Below are 27,582 nucleotides of genomic sequence, written 5' to 3'. Positions count from 1 at the left end.
GCAGAAAGCAAAATCAGCTCCTGGCACTGCTGGTCTTCATCATTTTTCAACAACCATTTCACACCAAGACAGATAAGAAATATTTAAATCCCAGAGTAACAGCCAATAATAAGAAAATAAACTAACATTATATGTTAACTTCCTGTTTAATGTGTTCAAATCCAACGGATGGTTTGAACAGCACACACAACACAGAACTCTGCAGGAACACATTTCTTTTTTTCTCCTTCAAAATAATAAAAAAAAAATCCTAATTTTATTCCATTAAGATCCATTAACTCTTTTGGCTTTTGTGTTTCCACATGGTATTTTAATACATTGCGGAGAGAGTCATTACACTGGGATGGTCAGTCAATAGGACACGGGAAGAGAGGGTTGCACAGACATGCTGGATAACCTCACAGAGCCACAGGTCCCATCATCTCTAAAACAGAGAGAACAATTCATACTTTCTCTAATACTGATGAGAAACCCTAGGCAAGAACTACTGTCTTACTGTTACTCTCTCACTGAATATAGTTATGTTGTAATATCACCCTTTCTGACCTATTAAAATTACGTAAAGCTGAAATTAAGCAGCAATTGTATGATTATAAAATGTCACTAACTTCAGATAGTAGGAAAAGATTATTTAATTAAAGGAAGTTTGCTCTTCAAAGGAGCACGAGTTCAGATATATTCACAGATATATTTAATTCAGTTGTGCAAAATGATCGTACAGGTAATTGAAGTTACAAATCTGCCCTGCTTCTGCACAACTCTGAATGAATATCATCACATTCACATCTAACAAGTGACATGCTCCTCTTCCCCTTCAAAACACAGGGGACAATCCCGGGAAAAATAAGACAGAAATAGATGAATGGAACTGTCCTACCTCACACCTCTAAACCACACTTTGCTGACATAGATGCCATGGTTTGGGGATGAGCTGATGCATAATTTGTGCCGAGAATTGCAATCGAGTGAGAGTCATAATCCCACGCTCTGCTGTTACAGCTGCTTCCCTCCAATGTAGGTGGGAGAAGTGACAAAAACACTTTGCCAAAGGTTATTGTAACTACTGGAAAAGCCAAAAGTTTCAGTGGTTTCCCAGTGCCCTGCCTTTACAGGGCAGAAGTGAAACGCGGGTGGAGCTGCACGTGGTGCTGGAGATAAAACCATTTCTTCAGCTTCTCCAGTCTCAGTTCCAGCTGACATTTCAGTTCTGAGCACAGAAATAACAACACAGCCCAAAGTATCTCCGTTAATAACTCTGATAAATCACAGGGATGACAAAACAAAACTGGGAAGGATTTCATATGGGAATATCTTTAGGAGAGGACAACAGCTGCAGCTACCTTGGGGAAGAAATATTCCTTATGCACTCCAGGCCTCACCAGACACATTCCCACAGCCAAAGCAGTGTTACCTCCTGGTTCCTGACATCTAAAGCTGGTGTTAAGGTCTAACCAGAACAGGTACCTTGTGTTCATCAGTGGGAACAAGCAACATCTTACATACATGGAATCTCAGTTCTGGTTGGAAGGCAAGTTAAATAATGAAATCAAGGGAGTCAGCCTGTTACATCCTTCTGGAAGAGGATGTGAGAGGCTGCAGGCAGAGGGTGCTTTAGGAATGGGGGGAGTTACAGTTTTTTATTTTTACAAGTGTGCTAAACTGTGTGATTGTGCCTGGCACCTTGCCTTCCACAACAGGAATTAAAACTATTGTGGATTGTACTCAGAAATAGAGAAAACTACAGTATTTCAAACTCTACTTATTTCTCTGCAAAAAAAAAAAAAAAAAGTACAAAACCTCGAGGAGGCTTTTGTTTTTTTAATAGCTGAATGACTAAGAAAGTTGCCTCTCTAGTCAGTCTGTCTTAGCTTTTGAGTGTCTGACAAATAGATTATAGACTACTTGTTTTAAGAGTTTTTGACTAAAACGAAGCTTGAATCACTAATGCTTCGAAAGACAAGCACAATATTTGGTCTGCACAGCTTGTAGCACCTATTAAAACCTTCATTAAAGCAACGGTGCCAACCTGCTGCAGTCCCAGACTGTCAGTAAGAAGTGATGCTGAACACCCTGCAGTGGTTGGATGTTACAGATGCCCACACACAGTCATTATGACCATCTTTTCATTCTGCTCTCTGCTGAAAAAAACACGGGCACTGAGCAGAACATTTTGATCTAAGTTAGATTGGTTTCAGCTAAAAGAGCCTAGCAAACATTTAGGTGTAGGTGAGAACTGGAGGTCCACTTATCACCCTGGTGGAAATCCATCTGGAAATTATTAGTGACAAAGGAGGGCAAACCCTCGAGTAATTTCTATCCACATAAATGTTAGACAATATTTTTGAATACCTGAAAGCTGTCCAAGTGCCCTCTTGGTAAAACATCATTATTTTTAAACATCATTATTTTTAAACATCATTATTTTTAAACATCATTATTTTTAAACATCATAACAACTTCATAAATTATTTCATGTTTTTAACACGCAGTATCAAAGCAAATAAATAATCTAAAACCAGCTTGTGGGGTCTTCTCCACAGTAGCTACGCAGACCTTACAGCTCTATTCTGTGGAAAACTTCCTTAAGTACTCATGGAAAACTAGTAAAGCCTTTTTATCTGTATTATTCATTTCTTTGTGCTTTTCATATCAAGCCTGTTTCCACACACATCATAGGAGAGGAAGTGTTCTACCAGCAGACACCCAGAGCAACAGGGTACTCTTGCTACGTTTTTATTTCCAATGTTTACTTGTTAAAAAAAGAATAAGTGTGATTCTCTTTCCTAATAACAAGCTAATTAATCTCATTACCATACTGGGAATATATTTGTTGTTCCCATAAAGCAAATTTGCTCAGACATCTCTTTGCAATCATAAAAATCAAAAGTAAGCTTATATTTCACTGTAAAAACTCTATTTAAAACTAAATACTTATTCATTTTTCTTTATTGGTTCTACTCTTTCATAACCCCAAAACTTACTTTAGTAGGTAGTGTTATTTCCTCTTTTTCTATAGTAGTTTGAATAATATACCTTATTTTCACTTCTTGGTGAATGAACCTTCAGTAACAAGAGAGGTAACAAATGAAAACACAGATTTTACGTGCACTGTCTCACCACTTACAAGTCACTAGAATCATTTGCTATTCAACAGAAAATTCAGAATAAATACCTAAATAAGTTGTTCCTTTCACTTACAAAATAATGGAATTTTCCAACATTCAGAGCAAATTGGGCAATGCCATTTTAACATGGTTGTGAAGTTCAGCCAATCCAACCTGCCTGGCTTCCAGTGCAGGTAGAGCTAAAGAAAAGCCTGAGGGAACCTGGTGCTGCCCCACACCTGAAGTGGAACCTCATGTCAGTTTATGGCTACCGAAATTCAATCTTTAAAACTCCCACCACATATTTACAGACACAAAAGAGTCTCCTCACTGTTAGGGCAGAACATTTTCACACAACTGGAAAAGGCAAAGATGAGATCATACCACAGACAGCATTATGATGTTCCTGTCAGCACTCCACCTGGATCTAATGATTTTATGAAGTTTTATCTTATAACACGTAGTTCATGATATATATCAAACAACAGTTAAGCCATGAAATATTACTGCTGGAACTTTCATTTATGTATCCTCACTCTTGCTTTCATAGCACTGTGCAGTTCTGTTCTGCAAGTAAAAATTGAAGGTTTATCTTACGAGGAGCAAATTTATAATTGTGGGAAAACACTTCCTAAATCAAGTAGAGAGGAAGCATTATTTAGTCCAAAATCTCAGGGTCTGGGAGGTGGGGGACAATCTAGAATTCTGCAAGAGCTGTTTGCAGAGGTGCCATTGAGTGGCACTGCCATCTCCTCTTGCACCTGCTTGCCAGCCTCTGCCCTTACATAATCCACCACCAATGGAGTCCAAAATATACATTTGTCACATTCACTGATCCCACACTTCATTCAACACAGCATAAAGAGAGAGCAGATTGATCTTTCTAACTGAGGGTAGGTCTCTGTAAATGATATGAAACCATGAGTAACATCGTTACGTGAAAGAAATCCCTGGTGAGTAGAATGGTAAAGTGAATAAGACACTTCTATTTCCTTGCCTGGTGTCACTAAGCCACAAATTAAGAGTGTATTTACCAATAAGTGTTGAATTCCTTGGGAATTCTCTAGAATTTCTATTGAGACAAAACAACAGATTTTTAATTTTGTGGAGAAAAAAAGATAAAAACAACTCACAGTGCTGTCGTCTTGTGAAAACGAATGAGCGCTTCATAAACAGGGTTCCAAGTCACATAACCAGCTGGGGCTTTTCGTGTTGCTTAATCAATCTTGATTTCAAAACTGGAAGAAAGAAAGAAGATAATTAGACTTGACAAACCCCAGAGAATTAAGCAAATTAATAGAACAAACAAGGATTGATCTGAAGGATGCCCCACAGGAGAAACAGATCCAAGAGTGAACATCCAGTGTCATAAATAGTTATGGACATTTTTGCAGTAAAATAATGTGATTTAAAAGTTCTAACTCTGTGACTAAAGATGTGAAATAAAAGCTGGAAACCATGGGCTTCAGTCCCAACATTCTCTCGTTTTTATCCATTTATCAGAGCTGTAGCCCCTCTGGCCTCTCATTTATGTAAATAAATGGTACTTTTTATGCACACAGTCCTTTGGAGACTTACAACTGGTGATAATTCCCATCATATTTAAAAATAGGTAGAAGAACATAACTCTAAACCTTCAGGACTTCAAGCTGCTCCAGAACAGCTACTCAGCATTGGTAATATTCAGTATTAACAGGACAAACACAGAACACGAAGCAGGAGAAGGAGGTGGAAACTGGGAAGGAGAAGTCTGAGGCCGAAAACAGCCAAGAAGGAGAAGGCAGCAGGAACCAAAATGGGAAGTGCTCATCATGGTGGCTTCAGTAACTGCTCCTCTGCCTCATTTCAGAGAGGGCAGAGGGAGAGCAGTGCAGCTGGCCAGGGTTGTGTGGGTCTGTGTGTGTTCTGTGTCTGTGTGAGAGGGAAAGGCAGAGAGAGGGAGGGTGGGAGAGGGGAGAGATTCCCCTGTTTTTCCTTGCATGCCATAAAAACTTGCAAGTGAATAATTGAGAGGTCTTAAGGTCACCATACTGATGCCACCATGAATAAATGCCACTCTGACTGGTTTCATAAGAGATGCTCAAGTGGGTGTACTGAAATGACAGGCAGCAGTGCTGCAAGGAAGAGTCCTCCTGGGACTGGGTGCAAGTGTTCCATGTGGGAACACACCAACACTATACCATAAGGAGAAATAAAAGGAAATAAATTCTTCATGTTTTTGTTTTGAAAGGGAACCATTGTGCTCCAGTACAATGCCATTTTTGACCCAAGTGGCAGAAATCTATTCAGTTACTCTTGTGTCAAACAACAGCATATGGCAGAGCCGGAGGGGACACTCTGGGTAAAGAAAACACCCACTTCTGACTCGTAAGTTCCAGCTAACGAGCAATCCATCACACCCCTCAGTAAATCATCTTTGGATTCAGCTTGCAAGAACTGGATTGTTTAATGCCCTTTGAACACTATGTGAAAACAGCTTTTATTATAGATGAGGATTTCCCTGCAGACACCAGTAAGACCACATCTGCTTCATCTCAGATTAACATAAAGGAGTGAGCTTCCCCACGCTCCTGCCACTAAAGTTTCAGCAATGCCAGGTTTTGCACGTCATGGACTTGATTCAGTCTCCACCTTGTGCCCAAATGAAAGTTTAAACATTTAAGTTCCATATTGCTTGGATTTACAGTACTTGTTTTAGGGATAACAGCATCCATTAAATATTCTTACCATAACTTAGGTCAATTGAGTTTGCCTAATTTTATCAGGGAATTTTAGGACATGGACGTCATTCCTTTGTAAACTACATTTCAAATATATTTTGAAGATTAATGTGCCACAATGCAGTGTTCCAGGACCACACAATATCTCTAGACTTTCTCCTCCCTCATGTCTGTAGAAATCAGTGGCAGCAGAGAGATGAAGGGATTGAGAGCAGCCAAGGGATTGAGAGCAGCCCTGGGGAGAAGGACTTAGAGGTGCTGGTTGGTGAGAGGTTGGACATGACCCAGCATCCAGAAACTTCCCATGCCCTGGGCTGATCCCACAGTTTGGGCAGCAGGGGAGGGAGAGGATTCTGCCCCTCTGCCCTGCTCAGGTGAGACCCCACCTGCAGAGCTGCCTCCAGCTCTGGGGTTCCAAGCATGGGAAGGAAGTGGACCTGCTGGAGCAAGTACAGAGGAGGGTCATGGAGATGATTAGAGGAGTTCAGCACCTTTCCTATGAGGAGAGGCTGAGAGAATTGGCATTGTTCAGCCTGGAAAAGAAAAGCTTCAAGATGACCTAATTGTGGCCTTCCAGCACCCAAAGGAACCTACAAGAAAGATGGAGAGGGACTATTTACAAGGGCCTGGAGGGACAGAACAAGGGGAAATGGCTTCAAACTGACAGAGAGTAGGATTAGATTAGATATCAGTAAGAAATTCTTCCCTGTGAGGGTGGGGAGGCCCTGGCACAGGTTGCCCAGAAAAGCTGTGGCTGCCCCATCCCTGGGAGTGTTCCAGGCCAGGTTGGACAGGGCTTGGAGCAACCTGGGACAGTGGAAGGTGTCCCTGCCCATGGCAAGGGGTTGGAACGAGACAATCTTTAGTGTCCCTTCCAACTCATGATTCTAGGATATGATTCCATTATGTTTAGTGCAAAGGGATGCACAGCCTACACTGCACTGACACGGGGCACTGACACAGCCAAGGAAGAACACACTGGACCTGCAAGCTGGAAATAAGAACCTGCTTATCATCCAGCCTTAAGATCTTGCCTACCAAAGAAAATATGACTCTTGGAACACGTTTCTAACCAAATTTTATATTATCAGAGTATACCAGCAGGTGGCAAGATTGCAAAATAAAGGAATTTTAAAAATTATTCCTATAACCCATTCAGTCAGTGCTGCTTCAAGGACCCCTTGCTGGGCCATGGCGACTGTTTTGTGAGGACTTGGGGAAGTATTTAAAATGTCCCCACATGGGTCTGTAAAATCAAGTGGTTTAACTTTTCTTCCCCATTCTTCACGTAGTCAATTTACCCACACTACGATAGTTGTGGGTAAAAACCACAAAGCAACACAAGATTCCCAGTAAAGGAAACAAAAAGAAGTTGTACCCACCAGCTGCACTTCTCTGAAGAGCTTGGTTTTCCCACTGTTTTCCTCCTCCTTCCTCTTTCCCTGATACCCGTTTGAACCTTTTAAAAAGATCCTAAAGCCTGATGTGACCACAGGGAACTGCATATTAAATGGGAATACAACTCAAGAACCTGACTAATAAAATTATGTCCCAAAGGGAGAGCAAAGACTTCACAGAGAGTATACTTAATTGGATAATTTTTTTCCATTTATTTCTCATGTTATATCCCAGTTATCTGTAAACCAAGACACAGGTCAGCTGTTTCTAAGTTCTACTGTGCCAGCAGTAAATATGTGCCATAGACATATGAGCTCAGTTTAATGGGCTGAATTTTATATTGAGCTTGTTATTTTACAGCACCATTTTAATTTAAAATTTAGGAAAAATGTAAGTTCCCAGTAACTACCCAGAAATCTCTCCCTATAATACCTCACCCCTAGATCACAAAGGACACAATGTAAGCCCACAGTCCAGCATTGTGTCCGAGTCTCATTTATATACATCTATTTACACACAAGTAGATAAATAGGTAAATAAAAGGACATTAAATATTAGTAAGGCTGATATTGGCAACCAAACTGATAACCAATCTAACTGGCCCTGAGATATGCAACACAAAAAATAATGATTCCAGAGACAGTTTAGGGACTTTTTCCTTCCGTTTGTAGTGTTGCACCTGCTCAGTAACATGCAGCTACACTTCACAGATGCTTAAAATATTGTCATTATCCCTTGAGCTAGAAGAAATTAGGTAGGTGTAAAATAATCAGAATGTCAAGCACATTAAATGTCAAGCATAAATAAGAACCAAAATCGGAATCTCTCAAAGATGCTGGTACTCCCACAGTTGGGCAAAAAGTGTTAACTTCAATAATTGCCCCCATTTGGGACTCGTACTATTATACAAAACACAAAATTCTTTGCCATAACAGGCATCAGCTTGAAAGCTGCTTCGGCATTGGAAAGTAAAAGTGAATGTTATCCAAAATATCAAGAAAACTTCCTGCGCCAAAATAGGTTTTTCTTTGAGACTCTTCTATTCAAACACTCCAGGGTATTGAAATTAAAAAGATTTTTAGAAATCCAAATCACTTTGCAGGAGAAGAAGGGAGGGATGAGTAATACGTGAGCCTGTGTTACATGGGAGGGCACCAAAAATATAAACTGCAAAATAAACTGCCAACTTATAATATGATTCTTCATCCATTAAAACAAAATAGCTTGTTCGATCAATTTTTAATTCCATAATTCAATCATCATGAAAATTGAAATCAAACTCTCTTTCCCTAGTGAATATACGCCGACTAAATATTTTAAAGTGAAGATATCTAAAACCTAAATTAGATTGGAAATTCTTTCAAGAAAGATTTTCTTTTAACTAAGTTCATGCCATGCTAGCAAAACACTGGCAAGAAATTTAAGCTGTAGTTAACTAAAATTAAAGCATTGTAAAAATATATAAAACAACACAAAGCACATTATGCTCTGATTAGGTAGTAACACCCACCAGGAAATGTTCAATGAAAACCACACAAATCTGTGTTTCTGTCTATAAGGAGCATCTCCTTTCCTTCCACATCACCTATTTAATTTTCTCTTTGAACTGCACAGCCAAAGGAGCCTTTTAGGAGGTTCAGAACTTGGGAATGGCTCTGCTTAGAGGGCTTCAGCTGACAAATTCCCTGCAAAGGGTCTGTGGCACTGGCCAAGCCATGACCCCATCACAGAGATGTTTCTATGTGGCAAAAACACGTGACAAAATATCGAGTATTTAGATATTCCCGTGGAAGAGATTCATACTCTGAAGAGGCAGGATGGAGACTTTTCCAATCTCTGCTCACTGCAGCTCTACTGCTCCACTTTTCCTTCCACCACCCTTTCTGGGCAGAGCAGTAACAGAATCAATTGATTGACAAGTGGATGAAGAGAAACAGGTCCGAGGTCACCAAATCACTTGGCCTCAGCCAGATGAAGCTGTCAGCCCCCAGGAATAATAAAATTGATTTGATTTGCAGCAATCAAGCACCAAGGTTAAAATACCTCCATGGAACCACGTTCTGGCTGCACACAGAGTCAGAGAAGGGAAAAACATTCCATAGAGCTGAAACAAATCTTCCTTTAAAGTGATGGAAAACATCCACAATCTCTTACCTCTACCAGGATGTATTTCTCCATGTTTCAGGATTTTTACATCATAAGAGAGGATCCTCAAACACACAAATGTAACAAATTCTGTGATCAACTGACACAATTAGGGCAACACATATTTACTTCCCTGGTTTAAGAAATAAAGGCTCTGTAGACTGTTCAGCACTTGCTAACCTGCCATTTCCTTTCATTCAGCAGTGCTAGGATCACCATGCCAGCTTAAATCTACATTGCAAATACATAACTAACAAGAAAGCACAACGTAGAAAGGTATAACTGGAGTTAAAATTACATTAAAGTTTTTGTTGACTTTCTTCTCTGCCTAATGAAATAGTAAGAAAATAAAAATACCCCAAAAATTATATATGTCAAATGAGCCAGTCCCATGCAGCTGAGCACTTTTTCTTGAGGTCTTCATAAAAATAACATTTTCTCTTCCTGCACAGTACTGTGATCCAGTCACAGACTCAGGCAATTGAAGTACATGTTCATATAAAAAAAAATAATAAAATCAAATCCTCTTCAATGTTCAAGAACACTCTCTAAAGCACTTACTCTATAAAAAGAAATCTTTCTGAGAGAGTGCATACACCTAATTTATTTCAAGGACCCAAACAAAAATAACAAGAGTGCCACCTATCCTTCATTAGGAATAACAGAACTTCCCATGGACTGACCTTGCTTTTAAAAATCCTGCACAAAAAAACCCTGACGGTTAAGAACATATAAAACTCTCCATCTGGGTAGAAGCTTTAGTAAAAAAATAAAATGCAAATGAGTGTTGCATGTAAAAGCAGGATTAAAAAGAAATAGAGGAGGAGGAGGAGGACTTGGGAAAAAAAATCTCTAAGGTATCAAGAGCATAAAATCCAAAAGAACTAAAGCAGAACTAAAGATGTCTTAAAGCTTGAAGCCACACTTTGGGCTGCAGTAATGATTTTATAAAAATAGGTTTGTGTGTAACATGCAACCTGCAAACTTGGTCTAAAAGAAGTTGCTGCACAGAGGCAGAAACTGCCAAGGAACAGGAAAAAGGGAGGATTTTTCCAGTGCAGGTGACTGGAGCAGCAGAGAGAGGGGAAGGAAGGGTCATTAATTTTCTCATTTTATAAGATTATAGTGGCTATATGAGTAAAATACAGACTAGTAATTCTGGCACCTATACCAGGAAAATAAAAAGGAATTATTAAACCTAGCAATAAATATGTAGGAAAATAACTTTTATCAAGGAAGGAAGTCAGTTTTCCTTTTTGGTAAAGGCAAGTCCTGGTTCATGATTTGCTGTATGCACATGGATGAGGGAGAGTCAGCTGGGTCTATATATCTGGATATATTAAAATCCAATAGATTCAGGCTTTCAAAAATGGCTCCCTACAAAGGGAGCCCTATGAAAACCAAGCCACTACAAGATAATACAGAAGGCCTTTGCTTTTGGGAAAAATCTGGTGAAAAGATGGGAAGCAGAGTGGGTGTAAGTGCTCAGTTGTTCCTCCTGCAGCAGGCACTGGCAGAGCTCTGCAGGGAGCTGCACCACGACCTGGGGGCTCTGTGGACCCACAGGTTAACTGGAAAAGGGAGCAGGCAGCAAGAAAAAAAAAAAAGACCTTTCAAGCTGTAACTGGACATTAAGGTATCAGATGAATCTCCTCACAGGTACCCATGATACAATACACACATGAAAAAGCAAACCCTAATGGTATTGCTCAAATGGGTGAGCCCTGAGAGAAAGAATCATTTCCATCAGAATTAAGGCTGGGATAAAGTGGTGATGCTTGGCCCTACTTGGGACAACATCCTTTCCATTTTCACACAACCACACAGAGCAAAAAATAGTCAAATCATCATCTCCCCTCCTATGGAGGCAGGCTCAGGGTTGTTCAGCCTGGAGAAGGCTCCAGGGAGACCTTAGAACCCCCCTTCTAGTACCTACAGGGGTTCTGAGAACTGGAGAGGAACTTTGGACAAGGGCATGGAGTGATAGGACAAGGGGCAATGGCTTTATCTGACAGAGAGGAGGTTTAGATGGGATATTAGGAAGAAATTCTTCCCTGTGAGGGTGGGGAGGCCCTGGCACAGGTTGCCCAGAGAAGCTGTGGCTGCCCCTGGATCCCTGGAAGTGTCCAAGGCCAGGCTGGAGGGGGCTTGGAGCAACCTGGGCTAGTGGAAGGTGTCCCTGCCCATGGCAGGGTGGCAGAATGAGATGATCTTTAAGGTCCAACCCAAACCATTCCATGGTCTGTACCCTAATTATCAGTCACAAGTGCCTGTTAGCTGGGTGGAAATCTCCTGAGGGTGAAGCAGTATCCTTTAAATCAAGTGGACAGCCAGTGCTGACAGCTAAACAACCATCCACGCTGAATTCCCCAACAGGCTGAGCTGTGAGACACCAAGCACCAGGAAGCACTGCTTGCCAAGCAGATTTTCTACAGAGACACGAATTACAGGATAAACAAAATGCAGTGTCGTGTTGGAAAGTAGTGGAGGTTACCTCAAACCTGTCAAAATTCACAGCTTCAACCCCTCAAAATACTACCCTTCTAATGCAACTGTTTACTGCAGGAAAAAGGTGGGAAGCTGTCCAAATGAGTACTGCAACCTCTCCAAAGAACAAGATGTGAACTCAAAGACCAGTATATATCAAGTTCCCCAGCAAAAGCTCCACAGTGAAAAGTACCTGTGGACTGATTTACACACAAAAAAAGTGAATGATAATTAATTTATTGATAGAGCTTTGCTCCAGGGGTTTATATAATATCAGGAAAGTCACTAAGTATGATTATTGCTATATAATCAATCAGGGAGTACATATTATTTCACTCTCATTCGGCTCTGTTTGGAATCACATCCAAGACATTTAAAACTGTACTCCAGTTAAAAAAATCTGCTGTATATTCTCATCAGAGAAGTTTCAGAAGGATGCTATTAATAAGTATTGAAACAAATACAAAGAATGGCAAAAAAGCAGAAGTGTGAAAAATATTTCCCATTAACATGTGCATATGGTTTCACTCAAAACAAATTTTCTTGCAAGAAACATGTTTATATAATATTAAGTTGCTACATTACCAAACTGACTGTAAGTTTATAATGGGACTAATTTTATTTAGAAACCATAAAAATTTAAGCTGGAATGCAAAAAATTTAAATATATATGGAAATAATGGAGGTAAAGTCCTGGAGGAAAACTGCCTTAATATATTTGAGAGAAAAAAAAAAAAAAAGAAGGTAAAGACAAAACAAAAGCTTTGTTTCTGAGCTCCGAATGAATGCCAAAAGCCCAGGGAGAGAGGAGGGAGGCTGGGATCCAGTCTCCACCTCATACAAAGATGTGTAAGACAGATTCATAAATTGCTGTGTTGCACCAAGTTATTAAATCCCCTGTGATGAGTAGGAGGGTCTCCTGTTGGCCTTCCCTTAATGCACCACGTGCACTTATAAAGGAGCACCTTGATCTTTTCCCTGCTCCATCGCGTGCCAATGTAACCACCTGCACTCGCATGACAAACTTAACACAGGACAAAAACAAAGGCCAAACACCACACTAAAAATCCCAGCTGCATTTACAGGCAAGAACCAGCTTCCAGTTCTGTAAATTGTTCAGCACTGGGGAGTACTGGTCCCTAGGTGGGGTTACTGTTGATCAGGACCTTCTTCTCAGGACTGTCTGCACTGTGACAGCAAAGGAAGCTACACACAGTTCATAATCATAGAATCCCAGAATGGTTTGGGTTGGGAGGAACTTTAAAGATCCTGTCATTCCACCCCCTGCCATGGGCAGGGACAACTTCCACCAGCCCAGGTTGCTCCAAGCCCTGTCCAATCTGGCCTTGGACACTTCCCTGGGCAATTTGTGCCAGTGCACTTATCCTTAAATCTTTATGCAAGCTTGCAATTGTAAGTGATTTTAAGAAGCCCATCATACAGCAAATGCCACATGTCCCCAGGCATTGCTTGAGCACCCAAGCACTTGTCAATATTACCAAAGCATTATTTGAGTACTCAGCTGCAACACTATTTTTAAGTAACTTTTAATCCAGCTTCATGCTTGGATGAAATAAACAATTTGAATAAAGGATTCTGTTGTAAATGTCAATTATTTTTTTTTCTTGGCATTTACTTGCTTTTGGAATGGGGATTAGCCTTCATGCTCGGTGGGACTGAAGCAGCACTGATACGTGATAATGCTAAAAATGTAATAATGCAGGGATTTCTATGCATGAACATTCCCAGGCAATCCATACCCAAGGAAATGACCCCAATTGTGTGAGGTTAACACTACTCACTGCACCCCAAGGACAGAGACCAGCACATGCCTGTTACGAGCCTCAGCTCCTGATCAAATAAAAGCTGGGAGTTCCTTCTCATGGAGAAACAAAACCATAAATAGCAGGCAAGATAAAAGCTGGTCTTGTTGGGTGGGGAGGCCCTGGCACAGGTTGCCCAAGGAAGCTGTGGCTGCCCTATTCCTGGAAGTGTCCAAGGCCGGGTTGGACGGGGCTTGGAGCAACCTGGGCTAGTGGAAGGTGTCCCTGACATGTCAGGGGGTGGAACTGGATGATCTTCAATGTCCCTTCCAACTCCAACCGCTCCATGACGATCGAGAAGCTCATGGGACTCAAAAGGCACTTCCTTGCTTAGCCAGGTAAACATCAAAACCAGGAGCACATGCTGGGGGCTTAATGACCTGTCCTAAATTGCCAACCCTTCTGTGTACCATTGTAATTCTGGAATTTATGGCAATTAAAGAAAGAGCAGGTGGGAAAATAAGACAATGGCTCACTAGACAAGTATGTTCTTGCAGCTGGGAAGTGAAGGAAGCACAATGGCACACCTACGCTCCTCAGGGTAGAGTGACACCAGTCTTTTGTGAAGTGAGGATCCTGAATATTTAAAGAAAAGTAAGGGAGAAAACACTTCAGGAGGAAAAGCTGATGCATGAGCCCTCGGAGCAAGTGTTCAAGGGTGGAAGGAAGACCAGCACAGTCAGCGCTGTCTTATACCACGGGTAAATAAGATTGCAAGAATATTTGTCCTTATTTTCAGTGATCAAACGGATAAACGTGAAACTAATGTAACAACTCGTTACATTGGGAAACAAATGGGGCAGGTTAGTCAGATATACATATATATGCTCATTTAAAAAATGCCACAACCTATTAAAATATGTAGCACTATGCTGAGGAGGGGCTGCACCATTCTGAGGCACTATCCCTATCTCAGCCTTCCAAGAGAAGGGCATTTTGCTAACTGTAGTCAAAAAAATTGTAAGAAAAAACCTCAAATCATTATATTCAGTATTTATACTTATTTATAACATTAAATATTTACTCTTCGCCTTTTGATTTGAAAATAACAAATGCAACACTTTTTGCTTCTTATCTACCCCTAATAGCACCAGAGCAGCTAAAGAAAGATGACAGAATCTTGCTGTATATATATTTAAGAGGAAGGCACTGAGTTCAAAACTGACTCGTCTTCCTCCAATTTGAGTCAAGTTACTTGAAAAGGACACTTGGAGGAGGGAGTCCCACGCAAGTTGCTTTGCTCTGTGGGTTGCAGAGAGTGTTTGACACTGTTTCACAGGAAAAGCAGGGCACATTCCCAAAGAGCTGAGCCCACTGCTCACTCATCCTCACAAAGATCCTGCACAGAGTCAGCAGGGTTGTGGTGCCTTCTACAGACCTTCTGTGAGCGTTTGAAGCAGCACATCCTGGACACTGCAGCAGAAATGATGTCCGAATAAATGTGATAGATGGGTATTTTAAAAAGTCCTCTCAAAGGTTCATTGTGACCAAGACAGACTCCTGCATCTCTACAGCCATTACTGTCTGCTCTGCAAAAGCACACTGCAATCTTCCCTCAGCCTATTACCCAAAGACACCAATAAACCCAAAACTACTCAGTGAGCTGATGCAGACTGCTAAATGATGGCCTTACACAAAGCTCATCATCTTGACTTGGGTATTGTAATCACCAGTAACAAGTTAGATATTTCATGCAAAATGCCATCCTAGTCCCCACTCAGAATTACCAGCCTTCCAAACAGCCTTCCTAAGCCAATCTGAGTCAGTCAGAAATAACAGGTTCATTTCTTTCCAATTAATTCAACATGGCTCACAGGAAAAAAAAGGCAAATTTTATTTACCTCTAAAACAGAGAGACTGTTCCAGATTTCTAGCACTCAAAAGAGGCTCTATACAAGTAATAATACTGCCCAAATGCCTCTTCCTTTAAAATTAGCACCTAAAATTTAAAAAAGCATCTTCTGTATCCTGCAGGATTTCCTTGTCTGCTTAACTACTCAAGGGTTTGCTGTAAATGAGGTGAAGGAACCTAATATTGGGGCAAATGAAAAAATAACCCTCTTGACCTTGTTCCAGATGGAAAAGATTAAAAAGAGATACATCCAAATGCTGAGAGCATCAGAGTGAGGTGTCTCGACTGCCCAGTGCAGGACACAGCCAGGAGCTCTGCACAGCAGCAGCTCCATGTGCATGGAACAGACATAAAGACCCAAAAAATATAAGGTTAAGTTTGTTTCAAGCTGGCACATGGAACATCCACTTGCTGTAGCAAGACCAGACACAAACAGTTTATAATTTTCCCCTTTCATTTCTAGCTTCCTGGGAAATTGCAGCAGCCTGGGCAGCTCTCAGGGCATTGGGATTGCCCTGTTTGTCACTTCAGCACAGCTGGAGCACGGGGTGAAGACAACACCCCAGCTCAGAGTGGTACAAACTGTGACTCCCTGCCTTCTCCAAGGCTCACATGGCTGGCACACAGCAGGGGGATATCCAGTCTCTCACAGGCAATTCCAAAAGCAGTTCAAGGTCTCGCTCCTAATTCTCTAAGCAACCCCATTTTCTTTACAGACTAAGTTTTGACTGTGAGTTGTCAGACCTACATTTCCCTGGGAAGGACAGACACCTGGGAAGAAAATATAGGAAGGTCATGAGTAAAGTCTGCTCTTGTGAAGGTAACACTGACACAAAGCAACCACTTGGGCACCAGAAAAAAGAAATGAAGTCACCTCTGGGAAACTGAAATTCTTCCCTATGAGGGTGGGGAGGCCCTGGCACAGGTTGCCCAGAGAAGCTGTGGGTGCCCCTGGATCCCTGGAAGTGTCCAAAGCCAGGTTGGACAGGGCTTGGAGCAACCTGGGATATTGCAAGGTGTCCCTGCACCACTCTAGGATTCTATGTTTCTATAAACTCCCTCCTGAGCAGGAACATCTCAATGCCAAAAGTTGCCCTAGAAACTAAAATTCTGTTTACTAGTAACCTTCCCCCATCATCATTTATTGTCCCTAACTCCATACTGGTATCAAAGCTTTGACCCAGAAAACATGGATTTCACATCAGAGTGAAAGCTGGAGTGGAAATAGCCCTTTGTAAATGATGGATATGCATTACACCCTAAAAATCCTTCTTGGAAAATGTCAGACAGCTGCAGTCTGAGGCATTGGATGTATTGTGTGAACGCTGCCAAAGTGTAGAGAGCTCAAAAGGACAGGACAAATACCTAAAAGGAAGATTAGACAATCCCATGTCACTCCCTAATTTTCAACAAAACGAGAACTTCTAAAGTACATGTTATGAATTATTAATTTCTAACTTAGGGATTATGCAAATGCTCAGGAAAACCACTTTGCTCTTCAGACCATTAAAACAACAAAACATTGGAATACTCTGTCACTGCTGCCCCCAAGAAACCAAGGACTCAGTTTTGCTGGCAGAGCCATGTGGAGAAGTTCCAGACCTCAGTGCTTAATCCTGCTCTGCCAAATGCAGCACCAACAGCCTTGTGCTGTAAGCTCTGAGCCTGGCTCTGTCCTAACCCCAACACTCACTGGAACAGCACCTTAAAACATTTGTATTATTATTCAGCAGACTGTCTTAAAGTCATTGTTAAATCAACTCAGTGCAACAATTATATTTTAATACACTCCTACTTTTTCCTTATCAAAGTCCTAGAGCGGATTTCAAACCTCTCTACAAATATAAGTGTAGCTTATTTCAAAACAAGTCAGAATTTAAAAAACATTCTCATCTAATTGCACCATGACAGGAATAACCTTCATGGTAAGAGAGCAATGCTTAGTTTGCTTATCAGAAAATTCAGCAATCCACCAAACATCTGAAAATGCAAAAATGTGTTGGGAATGATACGGAAAAAAATGATCTTAATTGAAAAATAATGGCTTGCCTGAATTTTATTTTCTTTGCATCTTTTAAAAGAAAATTTAGACAGCTCTGCACTCATATTGAATCTAAATATAATTGCAATACATCGTTATAATCCTCACAGGAGAGATGACATATCAGTAGCAACCAGACCCTGATGTGGATCAGGATAATGGGGAAGACAGAGGAGGAAGAACAGAGCTCTCTCCTGCATAGCATTTTTCATGCACACTGTACATCCACACAATCAAACGCCACAGTCACCTTGTTGAATAATGAATAATGAAATGAAAAGAAAATTAAGGGAGCAGCAAGCAAGGGGGAAAAGATTCAAGCTGACATTTGAAATGAGAGGAAGTCACCGAGTGGCTCACAGTGACTGTTCCAGATGGCAGGAGCTATTTTGGCCAGACTACCTGGCTGGGATGGGAACTGCAGTTAGGTAAGCAGAAGGGGGCAGGAAGGAGGAAAGGAACAAAGGGAAAAAAACAATCACTGAAAATGGGATTTTTAGCCTGCAGGCCTCCTAATTCTGAACCTCGTGAGTAAGAGAAAGTTCCAAAATAAAGTAGTAACTTGCCATGATCGTTTAGGAAAAGGAAATCAATTATCTCTCAGGATTACAGACACAGAAATTCCTTTTGGCCACAGTATGGATTCATTATCTCCCCCGTGCCTGGCTTTCTCTAAACATAATTAAATCGACTATTTCTTATGAGGAAATCTTATGTGTGCTTTAGGCCACATAACGCATCTTGCCATCTAATTGTGTTTTTCATCTGTACTTTCCCCCCATCAACCTCTCTTACAGTGCTGGGAAGAAAGGAAAAGCCCTTCTGTATATATTCATCTCTTTTTTTGTTTGTTTGCCTTGAGGTCCAATGCATATTCTAGCTGTCAAAAGTGATTTCCCTGCTCACTGAGCAAATATTCTCAACAAGGGTTTTCTTTTTTATTTACTACTATTAGACAGTGATTTTACAGGCGCAGGTAATAGAAATGCAGGCAGGTCAGAGTGCATCAAAGATTTATCTCTGGGCAGGACGTCTAGTTTCATTAAATATAGAAATGAAGTTTATGTAAGTGGAACACAAGGTTGCTGCAAGTTGGCTTTGGGACATAGGTGACAAAGTTGCAACTGAGTGATGAAAAACATAACAAAGGGCAATAAGAACCTCACATGACCCCAAGTCTGCGTGTTATGTGAATATCCCACTTTGGGAAGAGGATTGCTTTAAACAGTATATCAAAATATATCTTAAAAACCTGAAACTGGATTAACTTTTATGCCTGGTGCCTGCTAAAACCAAATATTTTGTATTCCATAGGACTGGGCTTAACACGATAAACAAAGCACAAAGTAAGAAAATGTAAAACAAGTGTAGAAGAGATCTAAAGTAGGTTTATAACTGTCCGACAGCAACGTGTGAACTATCCACCATTACATAGAGAAACCCAGAGTGAATCTCACAGTCAGAGTCTCCAGAGCATTCAATTCAATTTTAGCACAACTCAAGGTTTTTCCCAGGGGCTGTATTGAGGGAATGGAAATGATTCAGGGGGTCTCACAAACAGCCTGCACCTTTACCTTGCCTGCTGGAACCCAAACACACCATGGCACCCACATCAATAAAAGAAAGAGTAAAGCCTTGGGGAGCTCCTGCCAAAACAGCTGATGTCCTGCTAAAAGGTCTCCTGGTGAGCAGGCTGATGCTGGGAACGGCATTTCCAGAACTGAAAGACCCAGTACATCAGAGTTTTAAATTGTCTCAGCAGACAGCAAGGAATGGATCACTGCAGGGATGAAACCAAACCACAGGTTAAGGGGATTCTTTTAAACGCACCCAAAGGAAGCACAGTCATGTTTTCAGTTAGGAATTTAAACAGCAGGAACTATCAGCGGGCCTTAGGAACCTGATTGCTGGGCACCTGAATGTATTTAGACCCCAATAAGCACTAATTACAACTTCAAATACCTCCGTTTCTTATTCTAACCACCAGATATCAGCGACTGTAGCTGAACTACTTCACTGTCCTTGTCACAGTGCAGGGGCTCCACTGCACAACCCCCCTAAACCCTGAGATACTTTACAAATGTTGTGTCCATGGAAGTTACTTGAGAGAGGTCCTTACAAGATGTCTAAAGCTTCTTCGAAATCACCACCACGTCTTAGCAGTTGTTATAAGTGAACTGCTAAACAGAATTAAAATTCAAGCAAGGTCAGACACCAAGGATTATATTCCCTAAAAAGGCTGAATAGAAAACTCAGAAATATTTCAGGCAACCCTTTACGTGTTCATTAAACACCCCAACAAAACAATAAACCAGAATATGGAAAGCAAAGTATCAGGAGAGCTTGGGAAGTTGAAGATGGAAGGACAAGAAAGGCCAACAGCTTGTCAGGCAAAAGACAGATCCCACACGTGAACACAACTACAAAGTCCACGGCATCCTGCAACCTGGAAAATGTCTGGGGTGGCAAAAGATACCAATAAGTAGGATTTTGTGCACTTGTTTAATGGATATAAGAGAAATGCAGGAAATATCATCCTGTCACTGCTAAAGTAATGGTGTAAACAGAGAACAAGGAAAGCACACCCCAAACATGGACAATACGTAGCTACTGCCAGTGTGTCAAGAATATAAAAACAGAGCTTTCTGTTTCTTCAATTAATTAAAAATAATTAATCCATAAATAAAAACCTAATATTTCATTATTATTATTATTATTAAGCAATGTATTGGTGTTAATCAACTTTAAATACAAAAAGAAATCAAATCAGGCTTGTTAAAAGAATTATTAAATATCTGCGTTGAAGTAATGAAAAATCACAAGGCTTCACATTTTTACACTATAATTGCAAAGAATTAAGTGGAAACTACAGAAGTAAGAAAAGTTGCTCCCTGATAGACAAATTAACGTTGGGATTATTAAAGAAATCTAAATTTGTACAGAAAACAAGCTTTTGCAGTTAAAGGCCAGTGTGTTCTCTAAAGCCCACAGATAATAGCAGAGCTGGAATAAGAAAAGATACATGAGAACACAAGACAAGATCCAAGCTTTCAATGCAAAAAATAAATAACATTCTGACTTCCAACGTTGTTGAGATTATTGTCTAATTGTTGGGAAAGCTACAGACCTTCCATGGCTCTTGCCCCTGAGGGTACACAGTGCTGGAACAGCAGCAAGAGTTCAAATAAATTAAATAAAGCTAAGCTAAAAGTTCAGCCAGAGAAGAATGCCAGCACTGACAAGCCATGGAGAAGGAACCAGCAATGTGGAATGGTTATACAACTAAGAGAGGAAGAAATCAAGAAACCCCCTCTGTGACTGGCTGAGCTAATGAAGCCTTGCTTGCTCCTCTGCTGTCTAACAGTCTGCAAGATTAAAATGGAGCTTTCTTCACAAATTAGTGACATTTCAGAAGATCTTATTCCCAAGCAGCTTTTTGGTATTCAACAGGGATCATCAGCCTTTTTCTTAGGGCTTTTTTTCCCCTCAGCCTGGTCATCTGCTTTCCCTGCTGGCAGGAACTCCCTGTGTTCTGTCTCCACCTGCCAAATAGACTAAAACTGGCCCTAGGATTCAAGAATTATTGAAGTGTGGGGAAAAAAAAGGGAGTGAATGCAGAGAGACACCAACAGATTTGATCTGAATGCTTCTGAGGGTAACAACTGCCAGATCTTTGCAGCCCTTCCTCAGCCATTTCAGCTTCTCATTTTGCATTTTCCCCTCTCCTACCCCCACTCAGAAGCACCAAGTCAGGAGAAGAAATCTAGGTTTCGGGAATGAATCACCTTCTCAACATGTCTCTTTATGAGATTCTTTCCTCTTTGGAAACTCAGCAAGAAATCATACATATGCAACAGAAACCCCAACCAACTACGTTTATTACAAGCCCAGAAAAGGGAATTTAAAGGATTTATTCTTTCCAGTGGGATAAATATAAATAAAACAAGCCATTTTCTGATTATTAACGAGGACAAAGAGGGCAAATGGTCATGATGAACTTGTCAAGCCTTCCCAGCAGCTCCTCATGAGGGAAGCTACCCTACTTTCCAGAGCAGTTTTCTTCAGACTCATCACTTTCTGCTAACAGATGGGGAGCTGAAGATAGAAAGAAGCATAGTTGATGCCTAGCACCAAGGGGAGGGAAAAAATTATCTCAGCAGGAGATTCTTTTAAAAAAAAAAATTAAAAAAAAAAATCAGCAACTGTCCTTCTCCTCAGAAACTAGGGGAGGGAAGGGGAAGTGTGGAAGACTAAGGATCAAAGGCTTTTCCCATGTTCTGAATGCCAAGCTGAGCTCTTCCAGCCTCTTCTCTATCCTTGCTCCTACTTGCTCATTTTCCTAATCATCCATCAGTGCTCACATGAGAGCAGTAGTAAGAAAATAGTTCTCTAGGTGTCTAACACATTCTATGATCAAAAAAAGCTTCCTGGTACTCTAAAAAAAATGAAAAATACGGGTTTTCTGTAAGACCCAGCACATTTAGGCTAATCCTTAATCCTGAATTCCTGTCTGGATTAGTTTCTTCACCAAGTGGTCAGGATTTCACCAACTCAGAGAGGCACTAATGGCAGAACAAGACAGAATTACACAGAAGCAGAGCAAATGGGATTGTACTGAAATAGGCTCTCTGATGCAGACTGGAGTTTAGATGTTGCCATTGAGACATAAAATTTTCTTGAAGTTGTGATGATACAGTAAAAATATCATTAGTCTTAAGTCACTTAACTTTTTTCCCCCCTCTTACCACAAAACAAAACAAATCATGAGCGTTACGGACACAGGAGAATATTTATCAGCAGTGGTGTTAAAAACAAAAAAAACAGACACAAACCCCCAATAAATTTAGTTGAAATAAACATCTTTAAACAGCAATATTTGCAATACACAAGGGGGGAAAACCCCATAAATCAATTCAAGCTTACCTAGTGCTGAAAAGACAATGTGTTAACATTATTTTTTAGCATCGTTTGTCATCATTTTCTAGAAGACAAAGCACATTCTGTTTATATTTGGATGTGTTTGTGCATGCACATGTGCCCCTCTTATGGGGTTACATAAAAACCTATACACAATTTGGAGATAGGGTCACTAAAACACTGGAAGTATTCACACCATCTTATCTCCACCCAAGTTGAAATTCAGATTGAAATCCAAATGAGGGAGTCTGGGAGCAATTCTTTACTTTTCCTGTCAGTGATTTACTGAATAAATTGAGTGGGAACAGGCTGGTTTGCACCCCCAGTGCTAACGTTCACAAAGTGGGTAACACAAGCCTTGCCCAAAGTGTCAGAACCTCGGGGAAGGAGGAATAGTATTTGCACAATACAAGGCTGAGCACTTCCACTGATCTTATAGCAGATACATGGCATCTACAGATGAAATAATTCACTTTTTGTTTGGTCCTTTAAGTCAGAAAATGCCTTGAGGTCCTTAGCATTAGCAGATACATATTCACAGAATCTCCACACAGTTATAATCTTCCCAGTTACAACCAGACTGAAAAGGTTGCAATGAAGAGAAACATCACAGGCATGCTTTAATATAAATATCAAACTTGGCTTCTTCATCAATAATCTGATATTTATGAGGGTTGAGACCACATGATATTGGATGTCCAGACTGATAATTCATGCAAATGAGGTTATACTGGAGCTGTGTTAGAAGACCTGGAACAACACAGAATTGGAGAAAGTCTATTTACAAGGGCCTGGAGTGACAGGACAGGGGGAATGGCTTCAAACTGACAGACAGGAGGTTTAGATTGGATATTAGGAAGAAATTCTTTGCTGTGAGGGTAGTGGGGCCCTGGCACAGACTGCTCAGAGAAGCTGTGGCTGCCCCATTCCTGGAGTGTCCAAGGCCAAGCTGGATGGGGCTTGGAGCAACCTAGTGGAAGGTGTCCCTGCCCATGGCAGGGGGTGGAACTGGATGATTTTTAAGGTCCCTTCCAAGCCAAACCATTCTGGGATCCTATGATTTATTTCCCTTTAGTTCCAATTTTATGAGCCAGGTGAGAGAACACACTTGCATATTCCTTCAAGTGAAAAGCTTCCATTTCTCTTTCCCCTAAAAGAAAAGAGGTCATCATCAACAGAGTGGGAGGGGAACCAGGGTGAGAATGTTTCTAAGGAGGTTTGCCTTTCACAGGGCAGGCACAGCATTGCAAGACTGATTTTTAAGCAGGATAATGAAGATAATAATCAAGCTCTAAGAAGGCTAAGAATTATCAGGGTGTATATACACACATATATACATAAAACCCCAGAATAATAAAAGATAAAGGTTTAGTGAAAGTATTAGTGCTTCTATATATTATTTCTGGATGAATACTAGGTGCTGAGTAGAAAAACAGAATATGAATACACATATTCACACGTACCCAAAGTATGCAAAACAAAAACCACAAGTACACCATAATGGTTTGTTTATTATTGATGTCAGAAGAACATCAACTAATTAAATACATCTTCTCCCTTTCAGGAAGGAACTGCAACCTCTGCAGACTTGAGAAATCTACATGGATTTGGATGAAATATGGAAGATAGAACTTGAGTTGCCTCCTTAAATGTTGAGTGATTGTGGGAGGATATGAGGATATTCCTTCTCTTCTTTTTTTTTGCTCCATAATGGGAACATAAAAGAGACTGCACTACAGCAAGAACTCTGCCATGGGCATCAAACACCGTTTTATCTTGGAATTTCATTAGACCATCAGCTGAGACAAGCACTGACTGAACAAATCAAAGAGAGATATTTATCTACAAACAATGCAACAGATTAAATTGCCAATAATTACAGATATAAAATGAAGCAGACTAATCTGCAATGTGGTTTTTTTGTGAGCATCTATTTTCTTGGGAGTTCAGTTTTGTACCATCGTTATGAACTGCTCTGCAGTATCACCATAAAGAATATTTAAACCAGTTTATCTCATTTCCCAAAATCTTTTGGAATAGCTTTATACGTGCCTCGATGTATAAAGTATGTGGTTAGTTAGAGATTTTTCCTCCATCATTCTGAAATGGATTTTCCTTGAACGTTCACTTCCTGGCTGAAGTCTAAAAGACAATACAAAAGTAATACAAAGAGAACTTTTGCAGGGACAACCTTGACAAAGAGACAGATTAGAGGAGCCTTTAGTGCAGAGGTTCCTTGTTCAGAAACCACTACAGGTGGCAAAGTGGTGAAAACAGTAAAGAATTCTGGACTAGTCTTCAAGAAAATGATAAAAGCTGAGCCTCACAATGAGCACTCCTGAGAGGGAAGACTGTCCTCTCCTCACCCATTTCCTACGAGTGCCCCGACAGCCTCTGATTTCTAATTGCCACTACCACACACCTTGATTACAATCATCTTGTGAGTGGCTGGAATTCTCCCAGAAATGTTTCCAAATACAGTCAAGTTCTCTTGGCACTCAACGAGCTGCTTACAAAAGAGATTATTAACGGAGTAGCAAGTGGAGTCCTTGGCTGGGTTATCAGGAGAAACTTCTGCAAACACAAAAGCTACTTCACCCCCCTGTGTTTCTTCGACCTGCTGTGCCCAGGTGAGCCCAGGACGTTGGCAGGGCCTGGTGGGTGCAGAAAAGAGCAGAGTCACAACTCCATGCTCTGCTCAGGGAGGGCTCAACACCCGTGACCTTCGCTGTGAAAGCTGAGCCCCTTCACAGCAAAGACCAGCGACTTCCCTTCTAACTTCACGGGAATTTAAAATCAGGTTCACTCATTAAAACATTAGAAACAACTCTTGTATTTGAAGGTATCCCCTGCTCGATTTTTAAATAGAAGAATGGTCACCTATACTGAATTTTCCTCTTTTAAAAACACCCTCAGCTCATAACAACTCTTGGGGTTGCAGGACTGTGGTAGCTACTGATGATCAATCTCTAGCAGCAACATGATTAAGTTTACATCATTTTATATTAAAAAAAAAAAAGATAAAAGCCTGAAGTGGTTTTAGTTGACCCAAAAAGGATGCTTGATATGCAGATTTTGTTTCATTTATGATTAAATGAAACCTGAATACCATTAAGAACTCAAGGTGGGAGTTGGAAGTTCAAGTTAACCTGAGTCACCAGCACAGCAACAGATGACTTCACATAAAGCTTGAGGAAATTTTATCAAAAAACCATTAAAGGAAATTTTAAATAATGAAAACAAAACAAAAAAACAAACTCCTGTTGAATAGTCTGCTATACCCTACATTATAGTGCTTATTCTTTATGTTATAAAAATAGAGGTAACTAAGTTGGCATTAAATTACAGTACAGAAAAGCTGCTGAAATCTTCCTTTGCATAGGTGTTTAACCATCATCTTCTTCATACTTTGAAAGTGAACACAGACAGTCTGCTTAATGCCTTGTTATGTAACATGCACCAAATGCAACAGAACAAAATATGGAATAAAATATAGCTAAAAATGTTATATTTTTCTTGTATGTCATATCTAACAGGAATTTGATTTGACAAGAAAAAAAGTAATAAGAATAAAAGTCATATTTTAGACTGTATTTTTTGGTCCTAATCCTCGAAAATGTGAAAGGAAGGCAAAGTTTCCATGGAAAGTGTTCTATTTACCAAGAACAATTTTAAAAGAATAAATCCTGAGCAATAGACTTCTTAGCCACCAGTAGACAAAACAAGTATTGCTGTCAAGTGACTAAAATAAGCATTAAATGTTCTAACAGTCTGAAATGCAGTAGTTTTCACTCCAATATCAAAATGCACTCAGTTATATGAAATACATGACACAAAGGACATCCACAATCACATTAGAAAAATGTTTCAATTTACAGTCCCAGTAATAAACTTCCTTTTTCATGTACTTTATACAGAGGGCAGATCTGTGGAACTGCTGCTCTTCTGCAGCTTGGCACAAGCCATTCCCAAGGGCAGGAAAAGCAGAGTAAAAGAGGATATTAAGAAGTGATGTTTATAGTTCTTGTAAGAAGCTTTTCTGTCTTTGATGTAGCAATCCTTTACCATCAGAGAAGGAGGCAAATTCCTACTACCTTGATTTTATTAAAGAAATGAGAATATTCAATACTGCAGTGCATTATTAAGACTTTTTCCACTATTGAACTTTTATGTCCAGCAATAGAGATCATAGCACAAACCATAAAAATATCCACCAGATTTGGCTGCTTCTCCTAGACTTGGAAATTTGCCTTCCTGACAGGAAGGTGGAAAACCACTGCACCTGGCAATGACACACTGAAGAGACACCACAGCAAACCTCCACACTGGGATTTCTGCAGCAACATCATCCCCACCGCTATCTTCTTGAGGAACAGCTTGTCATGGAAAAAGGGATGTTCATTAGGATGTAAACAGGCATTTTTTGTCCATTTTTTGTCCAAGCTACTTCTTAGACCTGGATTTTACTCATTTTAATTATCAGCTTCAAAACCAAACTATAACACAACAGCTGTTTGACCTGTTGCAGGTTAAATACAGCAAGAACTAAATGCCAGTAAATTCTTTTATTTATAGCCATATTATCATTACACCATCTTTCACAATTCAAAATTGCTTTGTATGGGTTGCAGCACATTACGTTGCAAAACTGGTGGGGTTAAGTGTAAATATATATATTATGTATTATATATCTATATTATATATATGGGGTTTTTTTAATATATATATATGTGTGTGTGTGTGGTATGTGTTAATTTACTATCTTTGTACATCCTCTCCTTCCAGAGGAAGCAAGTTATTCTGTACTAAAAAGCAAAGTGGACTCAGGTCCACACTTCCAAAGCTGTTACAGGCTAAGGAGAACTTGGCAGCAGAGAATTTACTGATCCTAATATTAAAAATATCATCTGGATGGGCTCCAAGAAGACAAAGATATGAGAGTGTAAAGGGGGAACAGATGAAAAGAAAAAACATCTAAATTGTCTTAAAATGTAGCTCAGAGTTCCTTATTTTTACTATATAAAAAGCTGCCAACTTGTTTCTTCTTGGTTTTTTGTTTCTTCTTTTCTTTCTTGGCTTTGGATAGTCAAGAATC

General features: G+C 40.2%; 1 protein-coding gene across 11 annotated transcripts in view; it reads right to left on the bottom strand.

Moving 5' to 3' along the window:
* ATP2B2 (ATPase plasma membrane Ca2+ transporting 2) overlaps positions 1 to 27,582 on the bottom strand; it is a 410,039-nt gene that overhangs the window by 265,557 nt on the left and 116,900 nt on the right. For 10 of the 11 annotated variants that reach the window (XM_017830953.1, XM_017830962.1, XM_017830965.1 and 7 more), the window contains exon 3: positions 4,238 to 4,342. The gene's annotated coding sequence lies outside the window, so the exon portion shown is untranslated. Of the gene's footprint in view, positions 1 to 4,237; positions 4,343 to 12,937; positions 12,955 to 27,582 lie in introns of those variants that run through there. The other variant, XM_017830954.1, reaches the window with a different exon arrangement.

This window comes from Lepidothrix coronata, unplaced genomic scaffold (assembly GCF_001604755.1).
Source record: "Lepidothrix coronata isolate B3197 unplaced genomic scaffold, Lepidothrix_coronata-1.0 Scaffold186, whole genome shotgun sequence".
Taxonomy (NCBI): domain Eukaryota; kingdom Metazoa; phylum Chordata; class Aves; order Passeriformes; family Pipridae; genus Lepidothrix; species Lepidothrix coronata.
This window is presented reverse-complemented; position numbering and strand designations above follow the sequence as displayed.